Genomic DNA, 20,553 nt, shown 5'->3' with positions numbered 1-20,553 from the left:
AAGCTTGCCTTCCACGCCAAGGAAAGTCCCTTCCGGACACGGGACGGAGTCTTCAATATTGTATCTTCATAGTCTAGGAGTCCGTCCAAAGGTATAGTCCGGCCATCCGGACACCCCCTAATCCAGGACTCCCTCAAAGAGAAAGGCCTCAAAGGGTGGCCGCACCCCTCCCCATGGGCTGGTCCGAATTGGACTAGGGAGGGGGGCGTCCCCTTCATTCCTTCTCCTTTTCCCTTCCCTTTCCTTCCCTCCTACTCCTACTACATGGAAGGGCTCCTAGTTCTACTAGGAAAGGGGGAATCCTACTCCCGGTGGGAGTAGGACTCCCCTAGGGCGCGTCATAGAGAGGTCCAGCCCTCCCCCTCCTCCACTCCTTTATATACGGGGCAGGGGGCACCCCAAAGACACAACAATTGATCTCTTGATCTCTTAGCCGTGTGCGGTGCCCCCTCCACCATAATCCACCTCGATCATATCGTAGCGGTGCTTAGGCGAAGCCCTGCGTTGGTAGAACATTATCATCGTCACCACGCCGTCGTGCTGACAAAACTCTCCCTCAACACTCGGCTGTATCGGAGTTCGAGGGACGTCATCGAGTTGAACGTGTGCAGAACTCGGAGGTGTCGTGCATTTGGTACTTGATCGGTCGGATCGTGAAGACGTACGACTACATCAACCGCATTGTGCTAATGCTTCCACTTTCGGTCTACGAGGGTACGTGGACAACACTCTCCCCTCTCGTTGCTATGCATCACCATGATCTTGCATGTGCGTAGGAATTTTTTTGAAATTACTACGTTCCCCAACAACATCTAGTGAGCCTCATGTGGATACTAGCACTACTTCTAGTCAAAATGCTATGTTGCCATGTGCTAGTCCTTGTAATTCATCTACTCACAATCTTGGTACATCTTGTGATGAATTGCTTTCCTTGCCTTGTTGCTCTAACCATGAAGCTTATACTTCCTTTAGTACTTGTGTTGAGACTAACCATGTAGAGGAAATCAAAGAGCTCAAGGCCCAGGTCACTCCTTTGAAGAAAGACTTGGAAAAGAGTCATGAAGGGAAATTCACACTCAACAATATCTTGAGTGTGCAAAAATCCCCCAATGACAAAGGTGGACTTGGATTCAACTCCAAGAAGAAGAAGAAGAAGTCCAAGATGAACAAAAAGAAGGGCCAAGAACAAGTCAAGAATTCGGCCAAGATTGTTTGCTTCAAGTGCAAAGTAGAAGGGCATCATGTTAGATCTTGCCCATTGAAGAAGAAGGCCATTAGTGACAAGCAACAAGGGAAGCGGCCACAAGTTCGATCTCATGCTCAACCACAAGTTGAAGAAATTCCTCTTCCCAAGAATCCTCAAGCTAATGCTTCTCAAGTTGAGAAATCAAGTGAGAAGAAAGTGAAGTATAGACGTTGCTACTTATGTCGTGAGAAAGGTCACCTCGCCTCTTCATGCACTAGTGGTAACTTATCCAACCCAATTATTATTGATGATATCTATTCTCTTGGGAAGGATAAGGTTGGCAATGTGTTTGCCAAAGTTGTTGGTATTCAAAGTGGTGTCAAGAAGAGAACCATTTGGGTAGCCAAGCCTATTGTGACTAACCTCTTAGGACCCAGCTTGGTTGGGGACCAACAAGCTCAAACTTGATCAATAGGTGTTGTTGGAGGGCATTGGAGACTTGGCTACTTTATGAAGAATTAAGGGGACTTCATCATTCTAATTGTCTCAAGCCAAGTTATTCGAATTATCAAGTTTCTATCTTATATCCAATGTTTCTCCATGCGGTAACTGGTGCTTAAAGTGTTTACATTGATAGTTACTTACCCCTTTGCATGTTTGGTTTTGTTCCTTGCATGTGTTTGTATATGTTGTGCTTCCAACTTGATTATCTTGAGCAATCAAGTATGTGTGTGTTGGTTTGCACATCATGTACGTGGGTGTCATGCATTGAGCCTTTTGCATCTTGTTCTTTTCTTAGTTGGCTCTTGTGAGAGATTAATGGAATATCCCATTATGGGGAGTGATGTGCTTTGTGCACCTCACAATCCTATATATGTGTGTACATGAGTAATACCATCTAGTATTGATATTTCAAGATTATCTAGTCGCTATGTGGTATGTCTTCTCATGAGAAATTCAAATTCTATATTGTCCATTAATTATCTCGTGTTGGATCGTTATTTTGCCTCTTGTTTATCTTTAGTTGGTATCACATTATGGGGGAGTAATATGCTATGTGTATATTACTAGCCTAGAAAATGTGTACATTTGAGATATTGTTACCTAGAATTGATATTGTAAATTATCTTGTTCCTAGGTGGCATATTAGCTCTACAAGTTGCAATTTGCTTTTTGTTTGGTGTGAATATGATGTCGGATATCCTTGTTATCTACCACCGGGAATTATTTCCAAATACTTCTTGTCTTTTGACAATTGGTACTCACTTATGTGTGGTAGAAATTATTGATCATCTTTACATTGGCCTTTGCTTTTATTTGCTTTATCTCTTGCCTAGGATTGTGTCAACTCCCATTGTATTCCATACCACTTGTGGATCTTGTTAATTTCTTGACCCTGTCTAGTGTTTTCTAGATATAGTGAAAGTGGTGATCCCACCTTGTTGGGGATATTACTACTAGAGGTAAACCGGCCTTATGTAGCCAGGTTGACTCTTTGAAGATTAGAAGCCCATGAAGATGCAAAGATGATGGCGCTTTACGGAAGGCCCAAGGCCCAAAGGCGGGTTACAGCCTGTAAATGTAAACCGACCTAGTCATGTAACTTGTATTGTAAGATAGGAAGAGTAGAGACCGAACCGGACACGTTTATGATCCGGCTTCGGGACTCTGTAGCCCGGCGGGCGTCAACCTATGTATATAAAGGGATGACCCGGCCGCGGTTTAGGGACAGACAACAACTCGGGAGCCAGACAAAGCGAATTCGCTCCCTGGCCTTCGAAACCCTAGCAATACCAATCACAACTAGACGTAGGCTTTTACCTTCCTCGAAGGGGCCGAACTAGTATAAAACTCTCCGTGTCCCCTTGTCCGGTTTAACCCCTTTAAGCTAACCCGTAGCGATGGCTCCATGACTAAGTCCTTTCACAAGGACATCTGTCGTGACAAACCCACGACAGTTGGCGCCCACCGTGGGGCTGTCGCACAATGGTTTTGAGTTCTTGAAGGGCAGCTTTGATGGACTTAAGGGATACGCTGTGGGCCGGATGACGAAGAGTCGTCACGGCAAGCTCTACATCGACAACACAGGATGGGGTCCCGAGGACGATTCAATCGAATACGGGTACCGAGTTCCCTTTGGTGGGATTCACGTCTTCATCGGCAAGATCGGCGAACCGGCCCCTGAGCTGGACATCTGCACCGACATCATCGAAACAGCTCGACATGCAAGTTCTTCGCCGGTTCAGCCCAAGGCAAGGTATGTTTTCATAGGTGTCATCAATGGATCGAGGTACGAGGACGGGCTGGTATCCGATGGAGAGACCGTGGTCTGTTCTGATGACAAGTCTTCTAGAGAGACCGAATCACTTTACCAGTTGCAGGACGGCCGGATTGATGGAGGATCCAAGGGCAATAGTATTTCGGATTCCCCTAATCTGCCAAACCGGGCCTCCATCTTCATGGCCGGCACACAATCAGTGCCTCATTCATCTACCGCCGCAGCAATGCTCTCTAGTTCAACAACAGCTACACCAGCAGGGGTAGGAAGCTCTGCGCCGCCTCCAGCCAAAGTCCTATCTGATTTGTTCGATGCTTTGGCAACGTTGATGGCCGCAGAGGTGGATGCAGCAGCCAGGGATCAGCACAATGCGGAGATTGCAAAGGTGAAAGATCAAATAGCCCAGGCTAAAGCGGACCTAGCAACAGAGAATGCTAGGATGGCTACAGAGCGGGCTGAATTGGAAGCACAGGCCTACCGGATTAGGTTGGATCAGAATGCTTCAGAGGAAGTCATGAGAAGAAGGTACCGATCGCGTCTTCCGTCGGTTTATGAGCCGCAAAATCTCTTCAACACACCAGGAGCAGGAGCTGGTGACCAACCCATGCTAAACCGGGCGGAGGCACCGGGAACAGAAGCGCTGATTCAACCGTGCACGATGGACCCGCCTCGCCAGAACAACGTTGTACCATAGTATATACCAACACCTCCTGGGCATTATTCCAACCCATTGGACAACATTGTGGTCGCCGCTTCACGCCTAGCGGCCCTCTCGACCGACGGCGGGTCACCAGTTGCGGTGGAAGCATGTCGGGCCAGGGATCTCCTTCAAACGGCGCTAAATCAATAGCAGGCGTATTCACATAGTCGTGAGAGGATTCATTCCACTCCCCATCCAAGCCGGAGCTATAGCAGACACGTGGAGGACGAACCGGCCGTGTCCAGTAGTGCACGTCGCCGAAATTCACCACGAGGAAACAACCCGGCAAGGGGAGGTGCTAATGCGCAGGATGTTGTGGACCATGGCCGCGCACGTTGGGAGGCCGAGTTGGCAGCTCGACACGGAGCACGACAACATACTCCGGTTCACCCTACGGCCTCAGTGGAGCTGGGTGTGGTGTTCAGCTCCTTAGGGGTGCCGTGTCTTACCCCCGCTTTGCGTAATGTGAGACTGCCCAAGGATTTCAAGGGACCTCGTAAGGTACCAAATTACACCGCCGATTTGCAACCAGAGGCATGGGTGGAGAGCTATGAGATGGCAATGGAGATGTTAGATGTGGATGAGGCAGTGTGTGCTAAATATTTCACAATGATGTTGGAAGGAACAACTCGCACTTGGTTGAAGAGCTTACCAACCAATTATGTTGGATCATGGGCTGAGTTAAAGCACCAGTTTATCCAGAACTTCAAAGATACTTGTAAGCAGCCGATGTCAATCGTGGATCTGGCCGCTTGTGTCCAAGAGGAAGGGGAGTCCACGACCCATTGGGTCAAACGGGTCTCAGCGATTTTGCATTCATCAGATCGTATCAATGCAGACACTGCAGTGTTAACACTAGAGGGCAATTGCCGTTTCTTGCCACTCAAACAGAAGTTGGGAAGGCTCAAACGTCACTGCAATGATATGTCAACGCTCATGGCCGCTTTGGTTAAATACGCCGATTCAGATAATACCAAGGACCCAGATTCAGAGGAGGACAAACCAGGGAAAGGTAAGAAGAACGACAATGCCAAGGGTCAGCAGCATAATCCAGCAGGCCATGGAAACAACGGTAAGCGCAAGGCCGACATCAGCTTGGACTTTGTTGCTAACACCAATGCTCAGGAGAATGGCTAGCGCCGTAAGGGTAAGCAGCCCCAGAGGGGCGGAGGTTCAGGCCCCAATTTGGAGCGCCTGTTAAATCAACCCTGTCCAAAGCATGGATCAAAGGAAAGTCGGCATCACATCTTTGGAAGGACTGTTACATCATGCGGGATTTCAAGAATTCCAATATGTTCCAGTATGATAACGGCCCGCCCGGCGGTTCAGGAGGAGGTTTCCATGGGCCGGGCTATGGAGGTGGTGGTTCCGATTTAGGGTTTCAAGGCAACCAAACCGGACACATCAATCAAGGGCACCAAGGCAACCAGGGAGGTTGCAACCATCAGGGGAATATCATGTCTTCACCACTAGTTTGTGTAAGCGTTATCAGAAGCTTCACAAAAGGGCAGTAAACTCTGTTGAACCGGCAGTACCTCAGTATTTACGCTGGTCTGAGTAACCTATTCTATGGAGTAGAGAGGATCACCCACCCCGGGTTGATAATCCAGGTCACTTGGCCCTGGTGGTAGCCCCTCAAGTTGGGGGATACAAGTTTACCAAAGTACTCATGGATGGGGGAAGTAGTATCAACATTTTATATTATGATACATTCCGCCGTATGGGGTTGACAGATAAGAATCTTAAACCGTCGAATACGGTCTTTCATGGTGTGGTGCCTGGTAAGTCTGCATATCCTGTTGGCAAGATAGCCTTGGAGGTAGCTTTTGGAGATGACTATGATTCAAGGTCAGAAACATTGACATTTGAGGTGGTAAAGATCAAAAGTCCGTACCACGCCTTGTTTGGGCGGCCGGCCTATGCTAAATTCATGGCGAGGCCGTGTTATGTTTATCTACAGCTTAAAATGCCAGGTCATAAGGGGACTATCATAGTACATGGAAGCAGAAAGATTGGTTTGGAGTGTGAGGAAGGTGATGCGGCTTATGCTGAGTCGGTTTGTGCCACGGAGGAGTTGAAATTCTATAAGGAGCAAGTTGATCCGGCAAACATGACCTCTTTGAAAAAGCCGACTACGGAACATGATCCAACGCTGAAATTCAAATCGGCTACAGATACTAAGATGGTTGACTTTGTTCCCGGCGATTCGTCCAAATAATTCAGCATCAGCGCTAATCTAGATCCAAAATAGGAAAGCACGCTCATCGAGTTCATCCGTGAGAATCGGGACATCTTTGCATGGAAACCTTCTGACATGCCAGGTGTACCGAGGGAACTCGCTAAGCACACACTCAACATTGATCCTAAGTTTAAAACGGTCCGGCAGTTCCTCCGCCACTTCAATGAAGAGAGACGTAAAGCTATCAGTGAAGAGGTAGCCCGTCTTTTGGCCGCGGGGTTTATTGTCGAGGTTTTTCATCCAGAGTGGTTAGCTAATCCGGTGCTGGTTCTTAAGAAAAACGGCACTTGGCGCATGTGTGTGGATTACACAGATTTAAATAAGGCTTGCCCTGCAGACCCCTTTGCTCTCCCTCGCATTGATCAGATAATTGATGCTATGGCAGGTTGCGACCGTTTGTGTTTTCTGGATGCTTACTCTGGTTATCATCAGATCAAAATGGCAGTTAAGGACCAGGAGAAGACAACTTTCATAACTCCCTTTGGAGCCTTCTGCTATGTTTCCATGCCTTTTGGACTCAAGAGTGCCCAGGCGACTTACCAGCGATGTGTTCAGAATTGCCTTCATAAGCAAATTGGGCGCAATGTTCATGCATATGTGGATGATATTGTGATAAAGTCCAGAAAGGAGGAGACACTGATAGATGATTTGAGAGAAACCTTTGACGATCTCCGGGTTTACAACATGATGCTCAATCCGGAGAAGTGTGTTTTTGGTGTCCCGGCAGGCAAGCTCTTGGGTTTTCTGGTGTCAAACAGAGGCATTGAGGCTAATCTGGAAAAAATTGCAGCAATTACATCCTTGGCTAAACCGGCTTGTATCAACGATGTTCAACGTCTGGCCGGCCGGATTGCGGCCTTGAGCCGGTTTATCAGTCGCCTTGGAGAGAAGGCCATCCCCTTATATCAGATGCTCAAGAAAACAGATAACTTTGTCTGGAGTGAGGCAGCTGATAAAGCGTTTGAGGATCTGAAGAGGCAGCTAGCTGAACCACCCGTGCTTGCAGCGCCGATCGATAAAGAGCCGTTATTATTATATGTGGATGCTAATGCCCGGGCTGTTAGCGTAGCCATTGTGGTAGAGCGTAAGGAGCTTGGCAAGGAATATCCGGTTCAACGGCCGGTTTATTATATCAGCGAGGTGCTCATTGAGTCAAAACAGAGGTATCCGCATTGGCAAAAGCTGGTGTATGGAGTATTTATGGCAAGCCGGAAACTTAAACATTATTTTCAGGGCCATCCCATCACAGTGGTCAGTTCAGCTCCTCTGGGCGATATCATTCAAAACAGAGAAGCAACTGGCCGGATTGCCAAGTGTGCTATTGAGCTTGGACCTCATGGGCTCAAATATATACCCCGCACAGTGATCAAATCCCAGGCACTCGTGGACTTCATCAATGATTGGACGGAGTTACAGGCACCTGAAGAGAAACCAGATAATACATATTGGACTATTCATTTTGATGGATCCAGACAGTTGGAAGACTCGGGGGCTGGAGTCATACTAACTTCCCCACGAGGTGACAAGTTTTGTTATGTCCTCCGTTTAATGTTCCCTTGTACTAACAGTGCAGCTGAATCGCTTTGCTCCACGGTCTTCGGATGGCTAAGGAGATGAATTTGAGCCGGGTTAAGTGCTTCGGCAATTTAGATCTAGTGGCTCAGCAGGTGTCTGGCACTTGGGATTCTAAGGACCCACTCATGGCTGCATATCGGCGAGAGGTGGACACAGTGGCTGGTCACTTCAAGGGTTATCAGGTGGACCATATAGACCGGCGGAAGAATGAAGCGGCAGACGCTTTAAGTCGTCTTGGTTCACAGCGTAAACCGGTCCCACCCAACGTCTTTCTTGATGTGTTGCCTAATCCGTCAGTCAAGGTGCCAACCGAAGAAGATTTGGCTATTCCTGATCCGGAGGCTCAGTTGGTAGCAGCTCTGCATGACATACCGGATTGGACAATCCCATATCTGGCATACATGAACCGGGGCGAGTTACCAGACGATGAAACGTTGGCCCGACAGATAATCCGGCATTCCAAATCCATGACCATACTCAACGGGGAGTTACATCGCTACAGCATTTCAGGAGCAATTCAGCGTTGTGTTTCTCCTCAAGAAGGTTGTGAGATTTTGCGAGAAATCCATGAAGGGGATTGCGGTCACCACGCCGGTTCAAAGTCTTTGGTTGCTAAAACTTTTCGCCATGGTTTTTACTGGTTGACGGCGCATGCTGATGCGGAGGATTTAGTCAAGAGATGTGATGGATGTCAAAAATTTGCCCGCCGTGTGCACGTTCCGGCTCAAGAGTTGCGGATGATTCCAATTACGTGGCCGTTTGCAACCTGGGGGGCTTGATATGGTTGGACTCTTCAAGCGCTCTAAGGACAAAAAGACCCACCTGTTAGTAGCGGTTGATAAATTCACTAAATGGGTGGAGGCAGAGCCAGTCAGCAAGTGTGATGTAGCTACGGCGGTTCAATTCATCAAGAAGGTGATATTCCGGTTTGGCTTTCCACACAGCATTATAACAGATAATGGTACTAACTTGTCCAAAGGGGAGATGGAAGAATTTTGTCAACGTGAGCACATCCGGTTCGATCTAGCGTCAGTGGCTCACCCCCAATCTAATGGTCAAGCAGAGAGGGCAAATCAAGAAATTCTATGGGGTATCAAACCCAGGCTTATGGTTCCCTTAAAACGGAAGCCGGGTTGTCGGGTTGAGGAGCTACCTTCTGTGTTATGGAGCATCAACACCACACCCAATAGGTCTACGGGTTACACACCTTTCTTCATGGTCTATGGAGCGGAGGCCGTTCTTCCTAGTGACATCCATCACGATTCGCCCCGTGTGACAGCTTATGTTGAAGCTGATAATGAGAAGGCACATCAGGATTCTCTGGACCTGTTGGATAAAAAGTGTGATCTTGCAGCAACACGATCGGCGATTTATCAACAAGATCTCCGATGTTATCACAGCCGCCGGGTTAAAACCAGGACCTTTCAAGAAGGCGATTTGGTGCTCTGGCTCATCCAGGATCAGACTGATATGCACAAGTTATCCCCACCTTGGGAAGGACCCTTTGTGGTCAGCAAAAATCTGCACAATGGGTCTTACTACCTCATTGATGTTCGAGAGCATAAAGACTCACGTCAATCGGAGGAGGAGACCAAGCGGCCATGGAACATAGCTCTCCTTCGGCCTTACTATACTTGAGCCATAGGCTCTTCATATGTACATATTTATGACGATGCATATAATAAACCGGAGCCTCCATTAAAGCGGGGTCTCTGTTCTTTTTACATCATGTGTGTGCTTACGAGAGTTTCTACTGATAAATCGGAACTTTTGTTAAACCGGTCTCTACAGCCGCACAGATATAAAGAATATCACCAGGGGGCTTGGTCATATCTGTACCATAGCTACACCTCTTGATCGGTTTAAAACGACAAAGGGATATCACTAGGGGGCTTGGTTGTTGTCATATCACAGCTACACCTCCTGATAAGCGTTTAGACAGAAAGGAAATTATGTGGGGCCAAAGAGAGTGTTGCACAAAGCACAAACTCAAACATGGGCACCCACTGAGCACAGCTCACAAAGTTACTTGGGGGCTCTTTGTGCAAGCAACAAAGAGTTTGAAAGGACCCTTGTAATTGGCTATCAAGCCACGGCTTGGAAGCCTAGTGTATTCACCTAAAAACCCGGGTTAACCTGCCTTCATCAAGTAAGCCACTCCTGTCCAGGTAATCCTGGTATGACCCATCGAACGTTTGACATGTCAATCTTTTATAGACCCTGAACTTGTCAAAGTTAAAACGATGATTGGTTAATTGGAGGCCCATCTTAAAAGGCTTTGTTAAATGGTTTAACTCAGAGGCCTGGTAGCCCATGAAAAGCCTCGATTTGGAGCCTGGCAGCTCGTAAAAAGCCTTGCATATTTTCCTGTTTGAGTTTTATTTGTTGAAATTCATAAGTATTTTTTGATAAACCGGTGTCCTTGACCCAGCTTGCTTCTCAAACTACATGTTGTTGACACATGATCAGTTATAAACCGATGTTTATTGACCCGGACTGGTTTGACTAAATCACCAGTGTTATAAAGAAAACATGGTAGTTATCCTGGTCTGGTTTAATATATAAACTGGCAGTACAGAGATGAGATTATCAACGCTTCGGATTGGTATTAACAACTTTGCCGTACACACCATTGGTCACTCAATGAGGTATGTTATGTATACTTCTTTTTGTACAAACACTTTGATTATTTTATCTATGTCCTGTACACTTCCTGGATATATTGACCCGTCTAGCGGTAAACCGCTAGACACTTTTAAGTTGTTAAACCCGGGAACATAATTCATCATGGGGTATGCATAAATATATCCTAAAGGGTGTCACAAGTTGTCATAAGGCATTACAAAACATGCTCGATGGCATGGCAAATAAAGGAGTTTTTAGCTATCCTATTACAAGAAGCCTTCAAAGCGGCTCCAATGGCATAATTGTTTTTAACAAGGTCGGCACACAGTGGACAGTAAACCGGCAACCGGTTTAGGACGCTTCGTCTGGACGGTTTGATGGTTGAGGGTCAGTTGGTGTGGGCACTTCTTCATCCCTCCCCAGACGCTGGAAATCAACCGTTGACCAATCGATTCCAGTTAAAGCTTGAAACACTGCTTCTTCATGGATAAGATTGGAGGGGTTAATATTAGGAGCATAGGTGTGCTTACGAATCGGAGGCACAAGTTCTTCAACTTCATGGATGTCGGTCGACTGCCTCTTCCCCTCCGCATTGTAAAACGGTTGAAAATGGGACAAATATGTATCATCGGCCAACTTGCTGGCTGCTGGCCGCATCTGTTTGGTCAGCCACCGGAGATCATCATTGTCAAAGTTGGAACCATCTTCTTTAACACCTGGGTATCCTTTGATGATGTCTTCCGCTTCAAGATCTGGAATCCAAGCTTTTGCTCGAATAAGTGCAGTTAAAGCTCCGGCTCTGGCAGCTGCTTTCTTCAACTCGGCGATGCGGGCTGGTAACATGGCCAACTTCTCAAGAGTTTCTTTAATCAACGTGGGAGCCGGTTTGTTATAAGCTGCCTGCAAATAGCCCGCTGAGACCTAGAGTACAGCTGTTCAATCAATGTGTATGCCGCTTTGAGTTTCATCCGCATATCTGTGCCAAGATGAGCAATCCGGGTACCTGCCAAAGATTTTATCAACATTTTGGTCAGTTATAAGGTTCATCGACTTATGCAACACACATAAAGCAGGTACTTACCAAAGATAGCAGAGGTCATAGCATTGATTTGGTGTTTCAAACCGGCTAGTTCATCTACCACTGGCTTCAGGGCTGCCTCAGCGTCTACAACTCTTTTGGTTAAACCGGATTTCTCGGTTTCCCAGTCAGCACGATCTTTGTTGAAAGATTCTTTCAACTTTTCCATCACGGCCAGGGCCTGGGTCAGCTCCTCTTTGGCTTTTTCAGCCTTGGCTTGTTGTGACTTCACATTCTCTTGCAAGTCAGAATTTCGGGCATCTTTGCTTCTCAGTTCAGCCTGCCATGTTGAAGGTATATTAAACAAACAGCATGTATATTTGCTAAGTACAAAGCGTATAACAAGTTATGCACTTCATACTTGGGGGCTAATGCCTATTTGCTCTCAAGTACTACACTTTATACAAGTCTCCAGAACAATGCAAGCATTATCCTTGACACTTGGGGGCTAATATGCGTCTGTTCTAAAACGGATGTGTGGATTAAAAACCGGATTAACTTGCCAAGTTAACCCGAACTTTGGGTGCTATGCTGCAGAAAGTTATCTAATTATTTCAAGATAAGTCTTATCTATTATTAGAGACCTACTATTGCAAGGATCAGTGATGAGAAGACCCAGTTTATGATTAATAATCATAAAACGGCCCTTGGGGGCTACTTGGGAGAGTATTTCAGTTATAAATCAATAAACAAAGGGAGAGGAATTTACCTCATATCACTCTTTCATCAAGTTCACCAAACCAGCTTCATAATCCCGGTTTGAGTGCAGACGGTTCAAGAAGCCAGAATGGAGCTCGTCGGCGTTAAGATGAGCATAGCTTGATAAATCGTTGCTCCATTTACCTTTCTCCCTGGCAGCTTGCTCTTCTTTGGCACTGTGTTGAGCCAAAATGACGGGATGGCCAGGAGAGCCGTGGCCCATTCCAGTAATAATAACATCATCACCTTGGCCTTTAGGATTTTTGGTTGATGATATTGGAATTTCAGCATCTTTCACCGGACTAGCCCGGTTTGGTTCTGCCAGTTCAGCATCAGGCGCGGCAGGATCAGCGTCTGCTGGTTCATCAGTATTTTGGCCTTCAAGGGGCGGGTTATCAGAAGCAGCTTCAGGATGAGGACTTTCCGGTTCACAACCTTGTTCCGGTTCACCTCTTGGTTCTTCTTTCGGCGACCGGATCTTCGAGCGGATTGGTGGTTCGAGCTTTCTTACTGGGTCTGGCTTTGGCCCTGTAAATAGAATAAAAGAGGATTAGCATCCTATTCAAAGGATTTATGATGCAGTGAAATGAAAGGTTTTTTACAACTTACCCGGCCACAGTTTTCAAATGGGGGAGTTTAGTTGCTGTCGATTCACCAGAAGATGAAGGAGGTGTCACCTGATAATTTGAATCGGACGGATTAAGAGGCTGTCTGAAATAACCTGCCTTGGGGTAAGAATGGTCAGAAGTAGGAGAGACCTCAGACCGGCGCTTCCGAACCGGAGTATCAGGTAAACCAGCTAAAGTGACCTGTTGGCCACTGTGCTGGGTTGTCCGGCGAGCTTCATGCTGCTGAGTCTTCAAAATAAATGTTGGATCCAAGTGAGCAAGAGGATGAGAAAAGGTTACTTTCCGGACTGCTTGGCGGGTTTTTTGTGTTGGCATAGAGTCTGAACCGAAGGAAAGGGTAATTACCTCTACATCATCAGTTTGACTAGCCTCTGCGTCCTCCTGAGGAAGATCATTGTTAATGAGATGCATGAAAAGAGAGCCAAGTGAATCAAGTTCTACCTCAACTTCTGGATCATCAGTGTCATCATCAAGCTCCATGTTAACCCGGTCAGCTGTTTTTCGCTTTGACGTCCATTTCACAGCTTTGGTTTTTGGGCGAGATGGCTTGATCGCTTTGTCTCCAGTCGGCTTTGCTGCTTTCTCTACGGTCTTCCGTTTCCAGAAGGGGTCATCTCCCTATATACAAAGAAGAAGGATTATAGGTTGCATAAGCTAAAAATATTAGAGATGAAGGGGAACTATAATGCTTACAGCAGGCGGTTTGTTCTTGGCATAGAAGGGACTCAGACCGGTTTGACTACAGATCAGTTCTGACTCATTCAGAATCTTCTTTACACCTTCAGTGACTTCTTCCTCAAATAATTGGATGTTGCAATGGCGTTGAGGGTCGTCAACCTCACCGGTATATTCACACATTAAATCGGGACGCCGGCTTAGCGGCAAGATACTCCAGGATATCCAACAGTGCACAAAATCTACGCCTGTTAAACTGTTCGCCATAAAGGCCCGGAGTTTGACGAGTTGAGGAGCGTATTTCGCCCTTTCTGAAGAGCTCAGGCATTGTGGCATTGGATGGGTGTTGGATAGTCTGTGATCACGAAAGCCGGGGAGGGGATTTTTATCTTCAGGTGAAGTGTCTTTGCAATAAAACCAAGTTTGGTTCCATTCTTTTGGGTGGCTATGATGTTTGGCATGAGGAAATTCAACTTCTTTCCGCTTTTGAATCGAAACACCACCAAGTTCTGTGTTCGGGCCATTTACAAACTTTGTGCACCGGTTTAAGTGGAAGAAATCCCGGAACTGTTCTGCAGTAGGTTCTTCTTGTAGATATACTTCATAGAAGACCTGGAAGTTACATAAATTGGAGACCGAGTTGGGACCTATATCTTGCGGATGAAGTTGGAAGCTGGCAAGCACATCTCGGTAAAACTTTGACCCTGGCAGTTTGAAGCCACGGCCTATGTGATCAACAAAGACCACCACCTCGCCCTGCCTTGGGGTCGAAGGATTTTCTGTTCCGGGAACTCGCCATTTGATTTCGGTTTTCTTAGGTAGGGAGCCGATGCTGACCATCTCATTCAACTAAGTCTCAGTAACCCGGGAATGAGCCCAGTTGCAGGCAGTGAATTTTTTGGCCATTGCAAAACAAACAAGCTGAAAATGAAAGGCCGGTTTATAAATCATGCATGATTATATGCATGATACAATGGAGTAAGAGACATACTGATAGAGGGCATGGCACAAACCGGAGATCAATGCAATAATGTGTGAAAGGTAATACCACGACAGGGATACTAGGACACTGTTAAACCGGAATATAATTATGGAGATAAAAGGCTCTTCCGGTTTATCAGAGGGCTAATGGTACAGATTGATTATGCAAAGTTAAACCGCCTATGATGGTGTGAGGAGAAACAGATTTCACAGAGATGTATTAAAATTTCAGATCTAAGGTAAGACAGAAAAGCAAAATATTTCGACCTAAAAAGGGTAAGACCCGAAACAGTTTATGAAGGATTGCAGCAGTTTTTTTGTATAAGGAGTTGTGAGGGTAACAGAAGATTCATCGTGGCAAGAAATATGATAAGTACGAAGCATTCATCTACGGGCCAAAGGAAGAATAGCGCTATAAGCTCTGACGAACCTCAAGAACAGCGAGGAAACCCTAATGGATCTAGGAAAGAAGGGGGAAAGGACTTACTGCGACCACTGAAGCAACAGAAGGGCGATGTGGAACTCTGGTGCGAACAGGTTGATGCAGCAGCCGACGACGAAGCAGAGGTGAGGTTCGAAGATGACGGCGATGCTCGAGTGCGGGGTCATCGAGAGGAAGAAGAAGAGATGAATGAGTAGCGGGAAGAAAAGAAAGGGGTCCTCTGCCCCTATTTATAAGGCGAAGCGGTAAATTGGCAAGTGCAGGAATCAAGGAGCCCAAAAAATGGATAAGTGAATAAAGGTGCCGCCTCGGTGACTGAATACACATTAAATGAAGGTAATCTCCGACATCAACAGATGGATGACGTCAGGGCGGTTTATCATAATTTGGAAGTATGACATCACGGCGGTTTACAAAATCAAGGTGAAGAAATGAGAGAAGATTTTTTCGAAGTGTAAAAGATTGACATGAACAAGTTCAAACCAATCTGGGGCCTAATGTTGGGGATATTACTACTAGAGGTAAACCGGCCTTATGTAGCCAGGTTGACTCTTTGAAGATTAGAAGCCCATGAAGATGCAAAGATGATGGCGCTTTACGGAAGGCCCAAGGCCCAAAGGCGGTTTACAGCCTGTAAATGTAAACCGACCTAGTCATGTAACTTGTATTGTAAGATAGGAAGAGTAGAGACCGAACCGGACACGTTTATGATCCGGCTTCGGGACTCTGTAGCCCGGCAGGCTTCAACCTATGTATATAAAGGGACGACCCGGCCGCGGTTTAGGGACAGACAACAACTCGAGAGCTAGACAAAGCGGATTTGCTCCCTGTCCTTCAAAACCCTAGTAATACCAATCACAACTAGACATAGGCTTTTACCTTCCTCGAAGGGGCCGAACTAGTATAAAACTCTCCGTGTCCCCTTGTCCGGTTTAACCCCTTTAAGCTAACTCGTAGCGATGGCTCCACGACTAAGTCCTTTCACAAGGACATCTGCCGTGACAAACCCACGACACACCTCGTGCATTTTGTATTCAAATGCAAATTCTCTATAATGCACTAGTTTTGGGGGAGCTATCCTATTCTCTATAAAACACTCGTCTTGTGATCCTTATCAAGTGTGTGTTTGTGGAAGGCAAGCCGTTTCTTTTTGATGCTTTGTGCCATCATGAAACTTTGTAGAGGGCTTGGTTTGTTTGGAACCATTCTCTCTTTTGGGAGTTTGACATCTTTCCTTTTGAGTGTATCAATGGATATCTCATTCCTTGATGTATTTTTTATGGATATCCTCCAAGTGATGATTTATTCATTTGGTATCTTTTCTTTGCTTGGTATTTATTTGTCTTTTGGTCTCGGTTCTTGAAAGTCTTGAGCATGCATATTTACTTCTTGTAGTTTCTTTGGCATGTTTTCTTTCTTTGACCCAATATATAGGGGGGAACTCCACCAAGTCTCAAATTGGATGAGATGTGCATGAAATTCATTTTCATATCTATATGCACATATTTATGTGGAGTTTGTCCTATGTGTTGTTGGTTCTCTAACTCTTGGTCCCAATGAGTTTGGGTACCATTTTGTTTGTGTTGTTGTTCTAGGAACAAGTGGAGATGCATTGGATGCTCGGCTCACTCACAAGGAAGGTGTTGTCACCATGTGCTTATTGGAGTCAAGCTAGGATGATCAATGAACTACTTTGTACTTTCAATTGGTATCTACTACATCCTTCCAATGTTATCTCGGTAACAAGTATCTTCATATACTTCATGCACACATTTCTTGCATCAACCTTGTGTAGGTTGTATCATGGCATGTTATCCATTCTTTCTTGTGATACTTGTTTCCTTTCTCAAAGCATCCCAACAATGATGTCTTGTTGCTAGTTGTGATGTCTTTGATGTTCGTGTGGTTGGAATTCATTTATATACAATAAGACCATATCTAGCCATGTGCTATGCTCTCAAGCAAATATCTTATTGGTATATGTATGACTTCCTTTTGGATATCTTGTTCCTTCGTGTTGTAACTATTTCGGGTGTACATCCTTCTTTGTAGATATATATATCATCATGATTTCGTCTACCTAGAATCTTATACACTTGAGAGAAGTTGCATATCTAGATGATATCCTTTCTTTCATGTCCACCTTGTCTTTCTTATGTTATTTCTTTGGTGGCTCCGTGAAAGCTTTTGCCTTGAGTGCGCGTCTTCTATCGTTGCATCTTGATGCGCTCTTGTGTGGTGAAGATTATTTTCCTCATGCTTATCTTTACGAGGTTTTTGCCATCTTAATTGGCATCCCTCGTTGAGGGAGTCCTGGATTAGGGGGTCTCCGGACAGCCGGACTATCTCTATTGGCCGGACTGTTAGATTATGAAGATACAAGATTGAAGACCCTGGGGAACAACAGACCCGTAAACATAGAGGCATATGACGGAACAACAGACCCTGGGGTCTGGATTGAGGACTATATCCTCCATATCCATATGGCTCGAGGAGATGATCTCCACACCATCAAGTACTTACCCCTCAAGCTCAAAGGGCCAGCTCGCCACTGGCTTCAAAGCCTCCCCAAAAACTCCATTGGAAGCTGGGAAGAGCTCGAAGACGCTTTTCGGGCAAATTTTCAAGGGACTTATGTCCGACCTCCGGACGCAGACGATTTGAGTCATATAACTCAACAGCCCGGAGAGTCAGACCGAAAACTTTGGAACAGGTTTCTTACTAAAAAGAACCAAATTGTCGACTGTCTGGACGCCGAAGCCTTGGCAGCTTTTAAGCATAGCGTCCGTGACGAATGGCTTGCTAGACACCTCGGCCAAGAAAAGCCGAGAACAATGGCAGCATTAACAAGCCTCATGACCCGCTTTTGCGCGGGCGAGGACAGCTGGCTAGCCAGATGCAGCACCAGCGACCCCAGTACATCTGAAGTTAGAGATGGAAACAGGAAATCACGGCGCAACAGCAATAACAAACGCCGGAATAAAGAAGACAGCACGAAGAGCACGGCAGTAAATGCCGGATTCAAAAGCTCTCGGCCAGGTCAGCAAAAGCCGCCCTCTAAAGGCGCCAGAGACGAACTATCCAGCCTAAACAAAATTCTGGACCAAATATGTCAGATCCATAGCACCCCCGGTAAACTCGCTAATCATACCCACAGAGACTGTTGGGTCTTCAAGCAGTCCGGCAAGCTCAACGCCGTACACAAGGGGGAGGATACACCAAGCGAAGACGAGGATGAGCCTCTCAAGCAAGACACTGGGAACAAAAGAAATTTCCACCAGAAGTTAAAACAGTAAACGTGTTACACGTGATCAAGGGAAGAAACAAAACGGCACTCCCAGAAAAATATGCCCAAGGGCCTATCACCGCTGAGTCCTGCCACCGGTCGTCTCAACCGATCACTTTCGACCATCGTGATTACTCAGCAAGTATCTGGCGTGCAGGATGGGCTGCCCTAGTATTAGACCCAATAATTGACGGATACCACTTCACACGAGTCCTGATGGACGGTGGAAGCAGTCTAAACCTGATATATCAGGATACAATCCGCGAAATGGGAATAGACCCAACAAAAATTTGCCAAAGCAATACTACCTTTAAAGGAGTAACGCCAGGCCCAGGGGCTCATTGCACGGGCTCCCTACTACTAAAGGTTATATTCGGCTTCCCCGATAACTTCCGTAGCGAACATTTAACCTTCCACATCGCTCCATTCCACAGTGGCTATCAAGCACTACTCGGGCGCGAAGCTTTCGTTCGCTTTAATGCAATACCGCACTATGCTTCCCTCACACTTAAGATGCCCGGCCCACGTGGCATCATTACAGTGAACGGAAGTATTAAGCGATCTTTGCGCGCTGAAGAGAGCGCGGCTGCCTTGGCAGCCGCACACTAAAAACGACCTGACCAACTATAATTCATACCGGATCAATGGTCGCACCCCTATTACAAATACAAGGGGCTCAACGCGCGCAGACAAGTGGCAGTTTTTACTCATCTTGAATTATACATAGTTTCTTTAAAAACTATCCTTTTGCACGACAACTTTTTCACCTAAGTTCCTCTCTTTTACAGATGATCATCGTGCTACACCCGTCCAGGATACGGCAGAACGGAGACACAGGCACAGACGTGCAGCAGGGACCCGCTCCAAGGATTCTTTTTAGATTAAGACCCTGCGTAAACCTTTTTTACTGTCTCTTGTTGGTACATATCCACCGAATTCTCAGCACAGTTGAGAAGGATGCTGACATCTTGGCATGTGGCCACGTCAGAATGATGCACATACCTGGACACAAGGGGCTTCTTACGAAGGGCACTATTTAGGCCCGGTTTATACCATAAAGACCGAATACCTTAGGGAGTGTTTGGCGTCGCGAGTTTGGCCTTATATGCATCAGCTCCAAATCATTGTCTTTGGTCAAATGTTGGGTTTGCCCGGCTCCTGTGTTTTGGTGCCTTATGTTCCGCTTTACCGGCTAAGGTAGCACCAGGAGAACTACTGCGATTGTGCCCTGGTTCATCCGGACGAGCACCTCAGTAGAGAAAGCCGAAAACTGACTGTCATGATATAGCGTGAGACTGGTCAACCACTCGATGACCTATCGGAATGTTAGAATTCCTCTGCCTTAACGAAGGGCCGTTTTCCGGCCAGGCATGTACGCACCTCACGATCGGGAGAGTGCGGAGCCACCAGGGGCTATCTAGTAGCCCCACTGTCAAACTCCTATGGCTAAGTGAAAGTGTTAAAGCATTATAGTCCGGTTGCCTCGCTCGCTACGCTATCACCTCCTTAATAGGACCAAGACGTTGGGTTAAGTGTGCACACGCGTTTTTTGCGAGCACCTTCGCATTATATGCGTGGGGGTTGAAGCCGACGGCTGCAATCTTTCAGGTTATACACATGTATACATAAACGGCCGCCCAGGAGGCATCATACTACTCTCAGGCAAAAGTATAAACATAGCCTTATAAAAACTTCATAAAAGCATTGTGTTTACAATGAGAATACATATCACTCAAACATAATATTTTTCGAGCACTGGGCCTCTATCAAACGAGCACCCTCGAGAACCTCCTCAAAATAATGCTCGGCAGCCACTCGACCTATGGCCGAACCTTGCGCCGCAATAGTGGTAGCGTCCATCTCCGCCCAGTATGCTTTAACACGGGCAAGGGCCATCCGTGAGCCTTCTATGCACGTCGACCTCTTCACCGCATTAATGCGCGGCACCGCACCAAGGAACTGCTGCACTAAGCTAAAATAGCTGTTCGGCTTTGGCTTTTCCGGCCATAGCTGATCCACAACAGACCTCATGGCGAGTCCGGACAACCTATTCAGTTCGGCCCGTTCGGCTAGCTGGTCAGTCAATGAAATCGGATGCTCTGGAACGTGGAATTGCGACCAGAACAGCTTGTCCACTTCACGATCTGTCTGACCTTGGAA

This window comes from Triticum urartu, chromosome 7A, assembly GCF_056163025.1.
Source record: "Triticum urartu cultivar PI428250 chromosome 7A, HENAU_Tu73, whole genome shotgun sequence".
NCBI classification, from domain to species: domain Eukaryota; kingdom Viridiplantae; phylum Streptophyta; class Magnoliopsida; order Poales; family Poaceae; genus Triticum; species Triticum urartu.
The sequence above is the reverse complement of the archived record's forward strand: the minus strand, read 5'-3'. Positions refer to the sequence as shown.